This window comes from Parus major, chromosome 1A, assembly GCF_001522545.3.
Source record: "Parus major isolate Abel chromosome 1A, Parus_major1.1, whole genome shotgun sequence".
Taxonomy (NCBI): Eukaryota; Metazoa; Chordata; class Aves; order Passeriformes; family Paridae; genus Parus; species Parus major.
This window is the reverse complement of record NC_031773.1, coordinates 14,911,131-14,925,443: the sequence shown is the minus strand read 5'-3', so window position 1 is coordinate 14,925,443 and position 14,313 is coordinate 14,911,131.

Genomic DNA, 14,313 nt, shown 5'->3' with positions numbered 1-14,313 from the left:
GACAAAAAGAAACCTCTTAGACATTGGCACCTAATAGCCAAAAACACAGAAAAATATATAGGAAATATATTCCTTGCAATATCTTTTGTTCCATCCCTCTGCATTTGAAGGCAGTCAGCTTGTTATTTAGGGGAATCAGTGCTGTGGGTTGTAGCTGTTGGATAGCCAAGGTCATTTTGAAATTTATGTTTCTGACTGAGGCACACCAAGGCACCTGTGGTGCAAAGTTGAGATCATTTAGAGTGTCTTCACATAAAGGAGTGCACACATAAAGGAATCAGTTTAGGTTTTTGGCTCCCTGTATTTAACTCACTGGTAGCTACTTCCCCAAACAATAAGAGCATCAGCCATCAACTGATTGCTGCATTCAGCTGTATTTCATTGAAGTGAAATTGAAAGTTCTGACAAAGAAAGGGGAGAGACAAAATCTTATTTTATCATTTTGTTGACTTGTTTTCTAAAGAAAAAATAATAAACTGTAATTAATAAAACTTCTTCAAGTGAACACCTCTCTAGGTATTAACAACAGACAAAATGTTCTAAAGGCTCTCAGAATAATAGAAATTTTATTAAAGAAATAGAAAAATGGCATCTTATATGACTCAGAGTCTCAGGCTTCTGTTGCAAATTGATGCCTAAAGAGTCATGCTCAGCAAGCAAAAGGGCCCAGTTCTGCACATGTGTTTTCAAATATCCTGCAGTACAACTTGGAAAGAACCCCTACTGTGTAACATCCAGGCTCGGTGCAAGGCCAGTCACTGAGATCAATACAGACACTCAGAACCCTGCAATACTTACAGGCCATTACAGCAATTCTAAAATCAATGGAGTATTTTAACAAGGTGCTAATGTAACTCCATTGAGACCAAGATAGTGAGCCAGCCACAACATGCTTGTGACAGATTTTTGCAGAAGCATTTTCAATTACTGTGTAGTTTTGAAGAAAGGATAAATAGCAGTTTTCTCTGTGCCTGGCATCCTAAACAACACCCCATCCCCAGCCTGCCCCACTCTGCTGCCCACTCAGGGTGCTGTAGTAAGGCTGCTGTGCTTGAACCAGCCCGACTGCTAAGCCAGTCCTTACCAGCAGTGCTCCTCAAGGCAGCTCCCAGCATCCAGTGTCCCTGTTTTAGTACACTGCCAGAAGATGTACCAAAGATAAAAAAGCAATGCTCAGAGCAACCTCTCCAGCTGCAGCCAATTAAACTCCTCTAGAGTGACCTATATACAATATACCTCAAAGGCCACTTCTAACTTAATGTAGGCCAGCAAACTGCCCCTTCTTAACATCTAGTGTCCATAGCGGGTGCCATGGCAGCAGCACTGATGGAAAATTCTCTCTTTGCATGGAAATGTGCAACCTGCAACTGCAACTTTTTGATCCCAAAGTAAAAAAGGGACAAGAGAACTGAAATGATACTGCTGTAATCGGTCATCTCATTATCCAGTCTTAGTCAGTGACTAGATGCCAGTCCTCTACAACAAAGGCAATATAAGAAGTTCCCCTCATTGCAAACATCTGTAAGAAAAATGTTCTAAATTGGAGCAGTCAAATGACTGTGGTTTCAAAAACAAATACCATTTAAAAAAGGACAACAACTACCACTCAAAAATAAATTACCTTGATCCTATTGCACAAGTGGTTTGGATCACGGACAACAGGCAATTGCATTTGTGAGACCAACTGCAGGCAGCTTGTGGAAAGCTTTGCATCACAAAAGAAAATCAGCATGGAACCATGAAACCTGAAAAACCACTTTATGATTGTTGCCTTAGTCCCAGAGACCTTGCTTCTGGAGAGCTCATAAATCTGTCCTCTCTTCCACCCTTTTCAGCTGCTATAGCAAGCTGCTGGAGGATGCCCCTGTGGTACAAATTAAGATGCCAGATCTATACTGACGGACTTGGGAAACCTTTGGTAACACACAGAAATCTTTATTAACTTTCCTAACTTACAGAAAAACTGTTGTTCCAAAGTTTTTTCTTTGGTGTAGCATTTGCACACAGGAATTTGGGACTGCAGAGAGAAAAGAAAGGGTAATTTTTTAAAAAAATAAAATTAGGGAGTCAGTCAAAAAGGTAGATGCAGCTTGCAGTTGTTACTTCATGCTTTTTATCTCAAGAGTCATAGAATCTTAAAATGGTTTGGGTTGAAAGGAACATAAAGATCATATAGTTCCAACCCCCCCTGCCCTTAAACCAAGTTACTCAGAGCCCCATCCAATCTGGTCTTGAACACCCACAGGGATGGGGCATCCTCAGCCTCTCTGGGAAACCTGTTCCAGGGCCTCACCACCCTCACTGTAAAGAATTTCTTCCTAATATCTAATCTAAACTTTTTCAGTTTAAGGCCATTCCCCCTTGTCCTATCACTACCTGCCCATGTGAAAAGAACAGAGTAAAGCATCCATGTAAAAGGCTAAAAAAGGTTAAAGCACTTGGGCTCCATTTCCCCCTTCCAGTCAATACCTGAAACTGTGGGGTTGAGCACAGCTTTCCTTAAGGGAAATATTTTCTTTTGCACTCATCCATCTTGCTTCTCTCCTCTTCTTTCTCCCTCATCTTCATCCTTTTTATCTGTTCCTTGAATTCTGCTTTTATTTGAGGTCTTTTAAATTCACCAGTCTAGTAAGTTTTACAGTTCAATCTTCTCCCAGAGACATTTAATTGGGTCAGAGCTTTGTCTCTGAATGCTAGTTCTTGCACAAAGTAAACTGTGCATTGCTAGGAACCACAGAAGAGTGGGGGATACCATCACATTTAAACCATGATGCTGCATGAAGCCATTCACTGGGTACCTAATGTCAGGGTTTCTTCAGGTGATGTTCTCGAGCTATTTTCATTGGGATATGATGCTGCAGTCAGTAGTCATTCTGAATGACTGAATTGTGGTACAGTTGTTTGAATCTTCATTTCAAGAATCTGGAATTATCTGCTGCCTGGGAATAATTAGATACCCTTCTGAAAAACAAGCTCTTTTTGCTTGGCTGTTAGTACTGAGTATTAGGATATTCTTAGTTCCTGGTATACAGTATTTCTCTAAGGCTGTTTTTATAACATGTATCAAGTTACAATTATAAGTCAATAGCTTTACAATTAAAAGACATACTTGGCCTTTTTTTATCTTGTGAACATTTGCGTGAAATTGCTGTGGGGCTTTTTTTTACATAATTGAACCTTTTAGTGAATCCCTCAATTAAAACATGTAACAGCTCTTTATCAAAAAGAGAACAAACTCATCAAAACAAGTAACAGCCCAAATTGTCACCAAATTGTTTCTTCTGTGTTTCCTTGTCACCTAGTTATATATCTGGAAATTAATGCAGAGGTGCAGATGTCATTTCATTCTTCTTCACTGATGTCACTACAGACTCCCAGCACTCCTCCACCTGTTCTCCTTCAGGACAGCAAAATCAGTAGTTCCTTTGGAGCATGACTGCTATTTGCAGCTCATTGATAACATCCTTCTACTAAACTATTGTTTTACGTGGTCTTTACCATTAAAGGTGTTTATTCAGCAATAATACAGTCCTTCTCTTTTCCACAGCCCTATATATCATCTGTCAAAGGGATTTCTACTCAAATGGAAGAACACATAATCCACTTTCTAGGAAAACAAGTTATCTTTATCTCTCCTATCACAAACCTACCTAATTTCAGAGAAAGCTCATTTTTATTCTGTCATAGACTCCAGCTTTCTCATATTTGTCTGCATCATAGCATGGTGTAGTAAGCCTATGACAAAACATGAATTAATTTTTTGTGGCTGCAGGAAAAATCTTGTGTGCTGTAGGCTGCAGTAATTGGGTGATCCTACTGGGACACTCTGATTGTCACTGCAGGATTTGAAGTGGCAGGTGTTTAGTTGTGATGCAGATTCATCCTCTCATGCCTGCACTGCCTAACAGCATGAAGGCAAATCCAAAGCTTCCAAAAGCCTGTAAAACTCTGATAATCCTGCTAAGATTTATTGCAATGGTTCAAGAAAGAGATACAAGCAAGTCCTACAATCAGATAAGAAAAAAAAGAAACTTTTTTTTAAAGATAAGCAAGTCCACTCTAAAGGAAGAAAGCCTGTAATTCACCTTAAGTACTATCCAAGGAGAAACTAATTCCTTTCAGATGTGGGGTCAAGTTTTATGTGGAGTCATCTTGACTTGTAATCAGTTTGGCTATGAATAAACATACGTACTCTAAGGAACCATGGAGTGAAGATAAAATATGATCACTGACATATCCAGTCCAGCTCTCTTGGAGCTCTGTGGAAAGGCTGCCACTGATTTTGATGGGATTTGGATGTAATTCTGTCATTCAACACAGGTGCTTTGATTCAGGACATTTTGGTTCTCTCAGTGTCAGAAAAAAAAATGCAGTCCACATTACCATCAGGAGAAACCAGAAAAGCACAGTACTTCTCAAAATTAAGCCAGAAAATCTTTTAGAAAGAGTTGTGTTACCCTCAAATGAGTCCCTCTCTGCTGGTGGTGAACACTAGTTCAAATGCTAGCTTAAATTGGAAAAGGGTTTTCAGCACAGTTGGAAAAAGCAGGGAGAGATTTTGTGAAGCTGGAGGTTTCTACTTCTCTCCTTCCATGAGTGGCACTTTGTTTAACATATGAATTCTGGGGAACATATTGATGACAGCCATCACTAAGCAGTGGTTCCACTTCCTAAAGCGCAGGGAATAAAAATACATAATTGCATTTTGCAGTGGTCAGTGCGTTAACAAAAGAGTTCCCTATTTCAGTGATTTCTATAACTACCAACAAAATGACCCAAATTGCTCTTTCTCAGGCACACCAGCTGTAAAACTGAATTCACTTCACAGCAATGAGATCCACAGGCTAAGTTCTTCTTGGTGCATGACAAACAGGGCCATAAAAAAATTTAAATCATATTTCTGATTGTTAGAGCCTTGGAAAAGGTATAAAGAAAAATATCACTTTCCTTGACTTAAGTATTTGAATTTCAACTTCTGACTGGAACAGAAGCTAGAGGGAAGTTGCAGAACCTTGGAGGCAAGGCTAGAAGCAGCTGTTTATATCAGATACTCATACCAATCCACTCTGACCATAATGACATTGGACAGCAGATCAATGGCTGAGCATAACTTTGGCACTCTATATAGCCTGTTGATGATATTTTGTTTCACAAAGTTTGTGTCAGAAAACAGTCTGAAAATGAAAGCAAAATTCCTTGTGGAAAAAAGTCAATATCAATGATCCTTTCCACTAAGCAGAAGGAAGGACCCCACAGACTCTTGTCAGACTGTATTCAGTTGGAATATTTCTGGTTTTTAGATGGCTTATCCTCATCCCCCAGCAGAACAGACTCCTTGAGGCTGTACCCCAGCCATCAGTCCCCACACTCCATGTGAGCTTTGCAGCCTGGGGAAGTGGGAATGATGGGGAACCCCTGGCTGAGCAGCCCCAGTCTCAGGGCCCACCTGGGCTGCCCAGGACAGTCTATCAGCTCAGTGCAATGCCAGTTCCTAGTGGCACTGACACCACCTGCTCCTTCATCCTTACACCTTTCCTTGACTCCTGTAGGCCACTGAGGATCATTCTTCCTCTAGGAGTTCAGGTTGGCTAAGAGGAAGCCCATTCTCCTGTCCTCAGGATAACCATCCAAAAATTATGGAGCCTTGCAGTTTCGCCAGTCACTCTGAAACTGCCCTTTGGAAAGGGTAGGAAAAGCCAAAAGCAAATCTGTATACCAAAGTCAAGGAGAGCAGCTCCACTGTCTGTGGAAACAGTTGGACAGAAATGAAGGGAAACGAAGCATGCCTCACACGTGACTGCTCCATTGGCATGGGCCAGCTGAGAAGTTGCCAGCCACTGCCAGCCCTTCTGTTGAGGACACTTTTATCCAACCTTGTGTCCTGCATTTCTACTCTTAGAAGAGGATGGGGTCAGAGGGCATCCTGCTTTCTTTCACAATCCAGCTCCACACCTGGGTGTAAGTCAAATTCTGAACTTCAAGCAGAAATATCTCTACCTCCCTCACATAAACTCATTGCCTGTTACAGCTACTTTGCACGGGCAAAGCCACTCTCAACTGGTCATTGCTGACCAGAAGCAACAATGCGCACAATAAACCTTAGTAGGAATTAGCTTATCATAATGACTTTTCCAGGGACGTCATGCAAAGGCAGGAATAAACTTTTTCACATGTAAAACTTAAGTTCTGCATATACATCCACCTTGTTAATCATGTTCAGTAGGATGTCACAACCAGACTGATACATGCAGTGTGTTACCAACAGTCAGCTTAGCTACAATGGCAACCAGCTCTGAGAAGGGAATGAATTTGGGATTTTCACATCATCCTCTCTCCTACAAGCTTGACTTTAAGGTTCACTTTGAAGACAATCATCTGGATAGCAGGATAGCAGTTAAATTTGCTGGCCTCTGAAAGCAGACACTCACTGGCTGGGTTTCCTAGGAAGCACCTGTCAGACCACACATGGCTGTAAGAGATGCAGCTGAATCAAGGCACAGAAGACAGCAAATCTGTAGCCAAGCTGTCTGAAGCAGTTGAGAGAAGAAAAACTTTCAGTCATCCAGGCTGGGAAATTACCGTGTTTGGTTTTCACAAGGTACAGTAACACCTACATTGTTTGCCACTGAAAAATTATATTTACAGTCTGTCGAGATGAAATAATGTACTTTAATCCATGAAATTTAGAAAAGCTGACAGGTTACTTTTTAAATAGCATTCTCTGTTGCCTGAAAGTTTTTACTGCAGACTATAAGACACAGCAGTAAATGTAGTCCCTCTTCAGAGCCTGAAAGCTAAAGTGGCAGTGCTGACATACAAAATAGTGAATAATACAATTAAAGTAGTCTGCTTTGCTTCTAATATGAGCTTGGAGATGTCAGTGCTAGTACTCTTCAGAGTAATAACATTGTGCATTATTAAAGACAATATCTCAACAGCTGTTTAATGTTAATACAAGAACCCTAAACACATTCTGAGAGGCTCCATGTCAGTCCAATATAGGCACTGCAATTTTAACTTACTGTACTTACTACCTTTTCTTGCACTCTGCAAGTTTATTTCCTGTTTTGTCAGGGAATCATTAATCTTTAAAAAAAATTTGAAAGTTCAGAAAAGAACTCCTAAAATGTACCCACAGTTCTCCATATCCTTATGTGAAGAAAAAGAAAATTACTTTAGAGTCAGACAAATCTCTCTCCCCTTCCCCACAGCCTTGGTATTCATTCCTCGTCTTCATTTTGCCTTGAGTAGAATTCCACCGTTCCTCTTTTCCAAGACCGAGCAATACTGGCAGCAGCTGTGATTCGTAAAGAGCCTCATGCAGGATCTGAGTTTAAATTCTAAATGTTCACACACTGTGTGCTAGCATATGTTATAAGCAACTATAAATTGTGTACAGATGTGTTCCAGAATTCCAGTGAAGCCAAGCTAACAACATTGAATAACGGCTCGTGTGCTTTGTAATTATACATAATGAATGTGCTGTCATATAACAGAGTCCATCTCTGTGTCAGGATTTATCCACTGGCTTTGGAAGCAAAGAATAAGAATTACAGCATGAATTTTTAAGCAAGATTTTTAATAGAAGATATGCAAACCAAAGAGAGATGACTGATTTCTGGGGAACATTTTATGTAAGAGATTCTGATTAAATGAGTGCACAAGTCAGGTCTCAAAAAAAAAATTTGTTTAGAATACTCTTGAAGGTTTAAAGGAAAAAAAAATACATACAAGTAAAAAGAAAAAGCATGCAAACATTGGCCCAGTTGGAAAAGCAAAGTGCCAACAAGCAGAGAATAGAAGGAAGCACAGTAAAGGAATGGGGTGGGGAGGAAGAGGGCAGGCTGCTGTCAGAGGAAGATGACTCTAATCATCAGGAAGAGCAGGGCTGAAGGGAGATGAGCATCCTTAAAGTACCCTGTACATATTCTCTGCTGTACTCTTGCAAAAAACTGATGATTTTAGAGAGAAGATTGCTCTGTAAATTAGAGTTTGAAGAATAAATGCTGGGAATATTGACCATCTTTGTTGTGTGGAGAGCGCAGCCCATCATTGCTCAAACACCAGATGTGCCCTTTCCATGAGTCCAACAGAACAGCAGCACTGTTGTCAGTTGCCACTGACCAGTGGCAAACACCAAGAAGATACAAAAAGTATGACTAGAAGAAATAATTATTTTCTTTAAGTTGTGTAGACAAAGCAGTAGAGGAAAGAGAAAGGCTTGAACACAGTATCAAAATGTGACCATAAACTAGCTAGCTGGCAGAAGATCAGACCTCTGTGGCCTGCCCCACTTAGAGCCCTCAGGAAAAGCATCTCAGCATGTATTTTAAGTTAATCTTGATCAAGCTCTGGTCCCACTATCCTGCCCATTTCCAGCTTTTAATGCCCTTCTCTGTGACTTTAGCACAAGCACTTATTTGATTGCATGGTGAAGTGCTTCACAGAGCTGGAAGAACTGAAAGCTTATGAAATAAAATAATTAGCTTTCAGCAAGGCAAGTTCTCTGGATGGGATCCACGTGAAATCAGAGAGCTGTCAGGGTTAATGCAAGGGTGGGGATAGAGGTGTGCAGCCTTGGTCCACAGGGAGTAGGAAGGTTACACTTACCTAGTCCTAGATTACCTTGAGCCACTGTGGAAGCATACTCTGATGCCTCTCAGAAAATGTCATAAGCTTCTTTGCAACTCTATAGATAAAATTTTGCTTCTTTGGCAAATAGAGAGAGATACCTTTTCTTATAAACTAAGATGATTAGTGGTTCCTCTACCCCAGGTTGCTCTCCTGATTGAAAGAGGGCTTGTAGGTTTAATGAGAGTACTCTCCAGCAGACAGTAGCAGCAAATCATTAGTGAACAGCATCAGCTCTGACAGAGGCACAGCTTTCAAGATTCATCCTGTGTTTGAAGGTGATTTGCTACATCAAAGCTTAGAAAATATATGAATAAGGAAAAGGAAAAAACTCTGGAACTTTGATTATATCTTGCTTTTTTGTTATTGAGCTTACCTTTTGGTATAGATCTTCTTTCTTGTGTTACACATTCCAGTGCATTTCTCCATATGCATTGTATTTGCATCATTTGGCAAAGAACATGAAAACCTAAACGATGATCAGACCGTGCTGGAAAGGGTCTGTTAACAGAAAACACAGGCAGTTAAATCACATCATATTAAATCAGCAACATTCTTACCCCTGAAGCATGGCATCTTATTATTTATGGACTATTTATTCTTGACTCCTTGGTCTCCTTATATCTCATGAGCCTGATTAGCTACATATTTGATGGTTTCATTTTCTCCTCTCTGAAATTCCTTGGATTAATCCATGCAGGTCATTTTGCTAACCCATTTTGTCCAGACTTGTGATACTGCTTGGTACCCTCAGAGTCTACCTTACAATGTTGATATAGCTTAACAACTGGCTGGTCTCCAGCCTTTCTCTGCCACAAACAAAAAGATGAATACTCCTATCCCTTATCTGGGAGGGACAGATGCAGCTGTACTTCCTAGCTCAATTTTAACTGCATATTTCTGAAAGATTAAGTGCTATATACGAATTCAAAGTGAATCTTTTGAAAACATATCTATGGAAAACATGTAAAAGCACAGAACTAACACTAGAAAGGGCTGTGGCTCAAAAAATCTCAGGTAACATTAGATTGTCTGCCTACAGACTGTCAATGAACAACATAGATTTCTGCTATTTTATTGTCCTGCTGCTTTTTGTTGTGTTAGATGCTATATTATTTCCCTGAGTCTTCTCTTAAGGCAGACTATATCTGAACACTTTATATAGCAATGGTTCCCGATTTTCTGGGAGAACTGATCTGAATTACATGACATTATGTCACATAATGATGATGGTAAGAGGCAGCAAAGTCTGATACTGCTTTTCAGACAGGATAAACTGCAATAGAAGAGGACTTGGTGACAAGTTACACTGGAGGAATTTTTGCAAGGGATGACACTTCCTCTGAGTGTCCTAAACTTCACCTTAAAGCATGTCCTGTGTTGGGCAATGGAGTTCAGTGGTAATGGTGCAGGACTTCACAAAGGGCTGCTGTCAGCTGTCAGACCAGAGTCACTGTGGTAATCCTGGTATCAAGCACAGGGTGACTCAGTAAGTAAGAAAGAAAATATAAAGGCAGTGTTTTGCACATATAGAATAACCTGGTCTCAACAACAACAAGCATCTCTTTTTGCTGCCTCTAGCCATTTTAATACATTTTGGAGAAAAGCAGCACAAGAGGAGTTGCTCCATCCCAAAGGGTATGTGTTGCTACACCGAAGAGCAGCTAACTACATTGTTAGGACTTCAGCTGTTAAGACTTAGCATGCTCCACTGCATTCCCAAACCAGCATTCCTTACTTAACAGATAAGGAATTAGTTTGGTGATTAAATTATTTCCATCAAATGCTCCCCCTTTCAGCTATATTAGTTGTCCTTTGTTGCTTTATTGACCCCGTTTTCCAGGCCATTACTTTCCCAAACAGCAGTCCTCAGAAGAACTATCCCATTAGGGAAACAGTAAGTTTGCAGATTTTAATTTATCTGGGGCCTTACTGGTATCTGGTTGCATTTCTTCACCTGTTAGCTTTCTTCAGGAGGTTTTACATGGCTTTGCTGCTGGTTCAATCGATTTATTTGCTTTTGTTTATTAGGAGAAGCACTAGCCCAGATGCAAAGACCAATGCCCAAGCACTAGACACCTTGTGCTGATATGCAGTGCAGCAGCTCCAGAGCTTCCCAGATTTCAGAGGCAGGGAGAGAACTGCTTGAAAATTTTTGCCACAGGAGATAATTGTCTTGCCTAAGGACAAGTGAGTTCAAACTGGAAAAGGTGAGATAAGCACCATAATTGAACTTTCAGAGTTTGGTCTTGTCTCAAGGACTTTGGCATGGTCTCCCCATTGGTGCAGGAAGACAGGGTTGCCTTGTGCAAAAAAGGAGTCAGGAACATGACTCTGCTTTTCTCCTTCATGATACCATGGGACAATACCTGTCCTTGTAACAAAGAAACTATAGACACTTTAACTGGGATTGATCCCTACGTGATGCACGTGCTCATTTTTGTCTTCTTCCGTTTCAATATTGAACCAAGTTGCAGAGACAAATTCTGGCCCCATGGTATTACCCAAGGTGAACAGCTGAAGCATTCAGATAGTCATTTTCTGAATCAGCTTGCAGAGCCTAAGTAGCTAGATTAAAAGAATACAGGTGGGAGAGTGATAAATCCCATGATCAGAGGCATTTACAACGAGCTATGAGACTCTGCTTTGTGCTGTTTGCTGCTTTAGGCTGGGATTTTTAAATCCCAGTCTTTGTTGTTTTCCCAGCTTTGTTTGCTCAAGGCAAAGTGATTGTTGAATACCTCACACAGAGGCCTCTAATTCTGGCTGGGACAGCCTGTAATATAAAACTTTAATGAGACACAGTACCAGTATGGAAAGATGTGTCATTCCAGTATTACTGCTGCTGGTATTTCACTAATTTTACCATATGGTCCACGTCTTCAGTATGCTATTTTCCTGTAGTTTCAGCCCATATACCAAAGCATAGAAAGATGTACACTAAAGGCCACATTTTGCTAGGTTTATTCCCCTGAAGATGTGTTCTGTCAGGTCTGACCAGCCCCCAAAAAGCCACAGAAACCCTGCACATGATTTCCCTGGTTCTGAAGGCAGCATCATGGCTGGTTAAGCAAATTTTTTTTGATTGGCCTGACTGAAGGGAAGCGAGTAATTTCTGAAGCCTGGCTTCACCCTGTCTGGCATAAGCTCCTGGACCGCGGCTATTTTTACTATTCCTGTGCTCCAGCTGGAGACTTGATTGCCTAAATCGGCTTTTGCATCTGAGAAGTGAAGGGTTGGCGCTGCAGAGCCGGCTGCAATCGTGGGATGGATGCGCCCTCCCGTGTGCCAGCTCTGAAGTGTCGGCAGCCACCGCGCTCGGACGGCTCCCTGGAGATTTGGGGGTTTGGGGTTTTCTGAACAAAATGCTGTCAAATAGCAACTCTACAAATACTGTCGTTCAATCTGACAGAATTTACTCATAGAAATTTAATTTGGAAAAAACGGAGAAGCTTGTTGCTAAAAAGCAGTAAGAATAGTGGGGTTGAGTCCTCCCCACATGGATTTTTTTGCTTATGCAGCGAACCCAAGTCAGAAGAAACGAGAATACATACACCAAGATATTTTTCTACTCCCAAAGAGGATAGAATAAGACTTTATACATCAAAAAATCAGTAAAATCTCTGTCAAATAGAGCAGGGTAAAGAAAGAAGCATTTTGAGGTGATAGTCCTTTTGCACTAACTTCTTTGGAGGAGTATAGCACCAGTTGCACATTTTAATTTCAGGGAACCAGCAGAGTTTAGGTTGAACCACTGAGAAATCTTTTGCTTTTTACTTACTTTGATTTTGACACCATCATTGCTGCATCTATTCATCACAAAACATCAAATCAAAGTAGTGGCCATCAGTATCTGTGTCTACCAGTGAAAATTATTATGTTTTTCAAGAGTCTGTGTTTCTTCTTAAAGTCTGAGTTCATATTATTAAATTGTAAGGTACCCACATTACAGAGCTGTAATACAAGAATCTCCAAACTGCCCAAGAGATGTTCTCCATTGGCAAGGAAAAAGTCCTGAAGATAATTCTATTTCAAGTAGCAGAAGAGTTATGTCAGCTATTCCCTATATTTTGCCTCAGCAGTGGCATGGAGTAGCAAAGGGAAGTATTCCTTTTCATGTAGCTGACTAATCCATCTCAGCTCTTGGCACATGTCCTCAGGGGCTGGGAGCAGAGGTTGGAGGATGTCTCTGTATCTTTGTCTCTTCATGGTCCCTGGAAGCAACTTAAAGTGATCTTCTGAGCAGTGTAGGCAGTAAACTGGATGTTTGAAGGTGGTGATGTGAGTAATAACTATTGGGTGACAACATAGCTGCTTCAAAATGTGCTTTGCCTTCCTTCTTTCTTTATTCTTTCTGTATCCAAGACAATCAAATGGTCAGTATCTTTATTTGGTTATAGATGTATTGGACTGCTTTCCTTTCAACAGATTATCCAGTCAAATCAAATCTTGTCTACTCTTTTCTCCTTTTTTCTTCTACAGAAGAGTGGTATTTCTGTGAATAATTTTTAGTTTTCTCTACATCTTGTATTTTAGACAGGAAAATTCCAGATGTATTTTGTTTCTGTTGATCTATTTTGCCTAGTCACCATAAATTTCAATGTTCTTCCTCTGCTGCATTTGTTCCATCAGTTGTCTTAACTGGCAGTTTCTTTAACAGTCCTTGTTCACATATGAGATTTTCATAGCTTTGAACTACTTCATTTCTCTAAAGAGGAAATTAATTTGCACTTTAAACATAAACAACTCTTAGCCCCCATTCAGGCTGCTCTTACACTGCGGACTGCCTCAGATCTATCAGGTTTGTTGGGGTTTTTGCCTGAATTTGTTCCTTTCCTTTAAAAAAAAAGAATCTTGTAACTGTAACCTGGTTTCAGGTCCTAAAATGACACTTTCTTTCACTCAAGTCAACCAAGAAAAGAAATCTACCAATTATTTCTGAAGTTTGAATCACTTCCTCTTCAATAAGCCAGAAGCTGATGCTGTATCATTTTCTCATTCTGTAGCTTCTGTTAGTGTGCCTTAGAAGCCAGAGGGAAAAAAAAAAGACCAAAACAACAAAAAATTATAAAGATGATTATAAAAATATGGAGACTGATGTTTGTGCCATTACTAAATTCTCAAATATGTTTGATGCATACAATATAAAGTTACTACATGATATGACAGATTAGGAAGATTCTTTTACTGTTCTAATACCTAGGGCCCAAAATTGGATTTGACAAAAAATTCAAGAGTACACACAAATATTTTACAGAGTTGTTTTTTGAACTGAGTTTAAAACCTAGCTGGTGGTATTTACTAGCCACCAAGAGGTTGTCCAAAATACCTGCTGGCCCTCAGGATCCCAAAACTATACTGTTTGAAACCAATTTCTATTGGTTGGGGCTGTATCCCTCCATAGATATCATTTACAGGTAGCTTGCATGAGTTCCACAATGTGCTACCAATTATGACATCTAGGCCCTCTAACCACTGTTTTCCTCCAACCATTTCTGGTATCTCCAAAGTTAGAGGAAAGTTGGGTTTATCCTGCCAGGTAGAAAGAAGTCGAACAAAATCTACATAAAGAGCCCAGAGCAGTTTAAGGAACTGAAGCAATAATTCAGAATGAAAAGAGGCATCTTCACAATGTTCCTGCTCAATAAAACTTGATGTATTTTCCCCTAGCTCTACTTGATA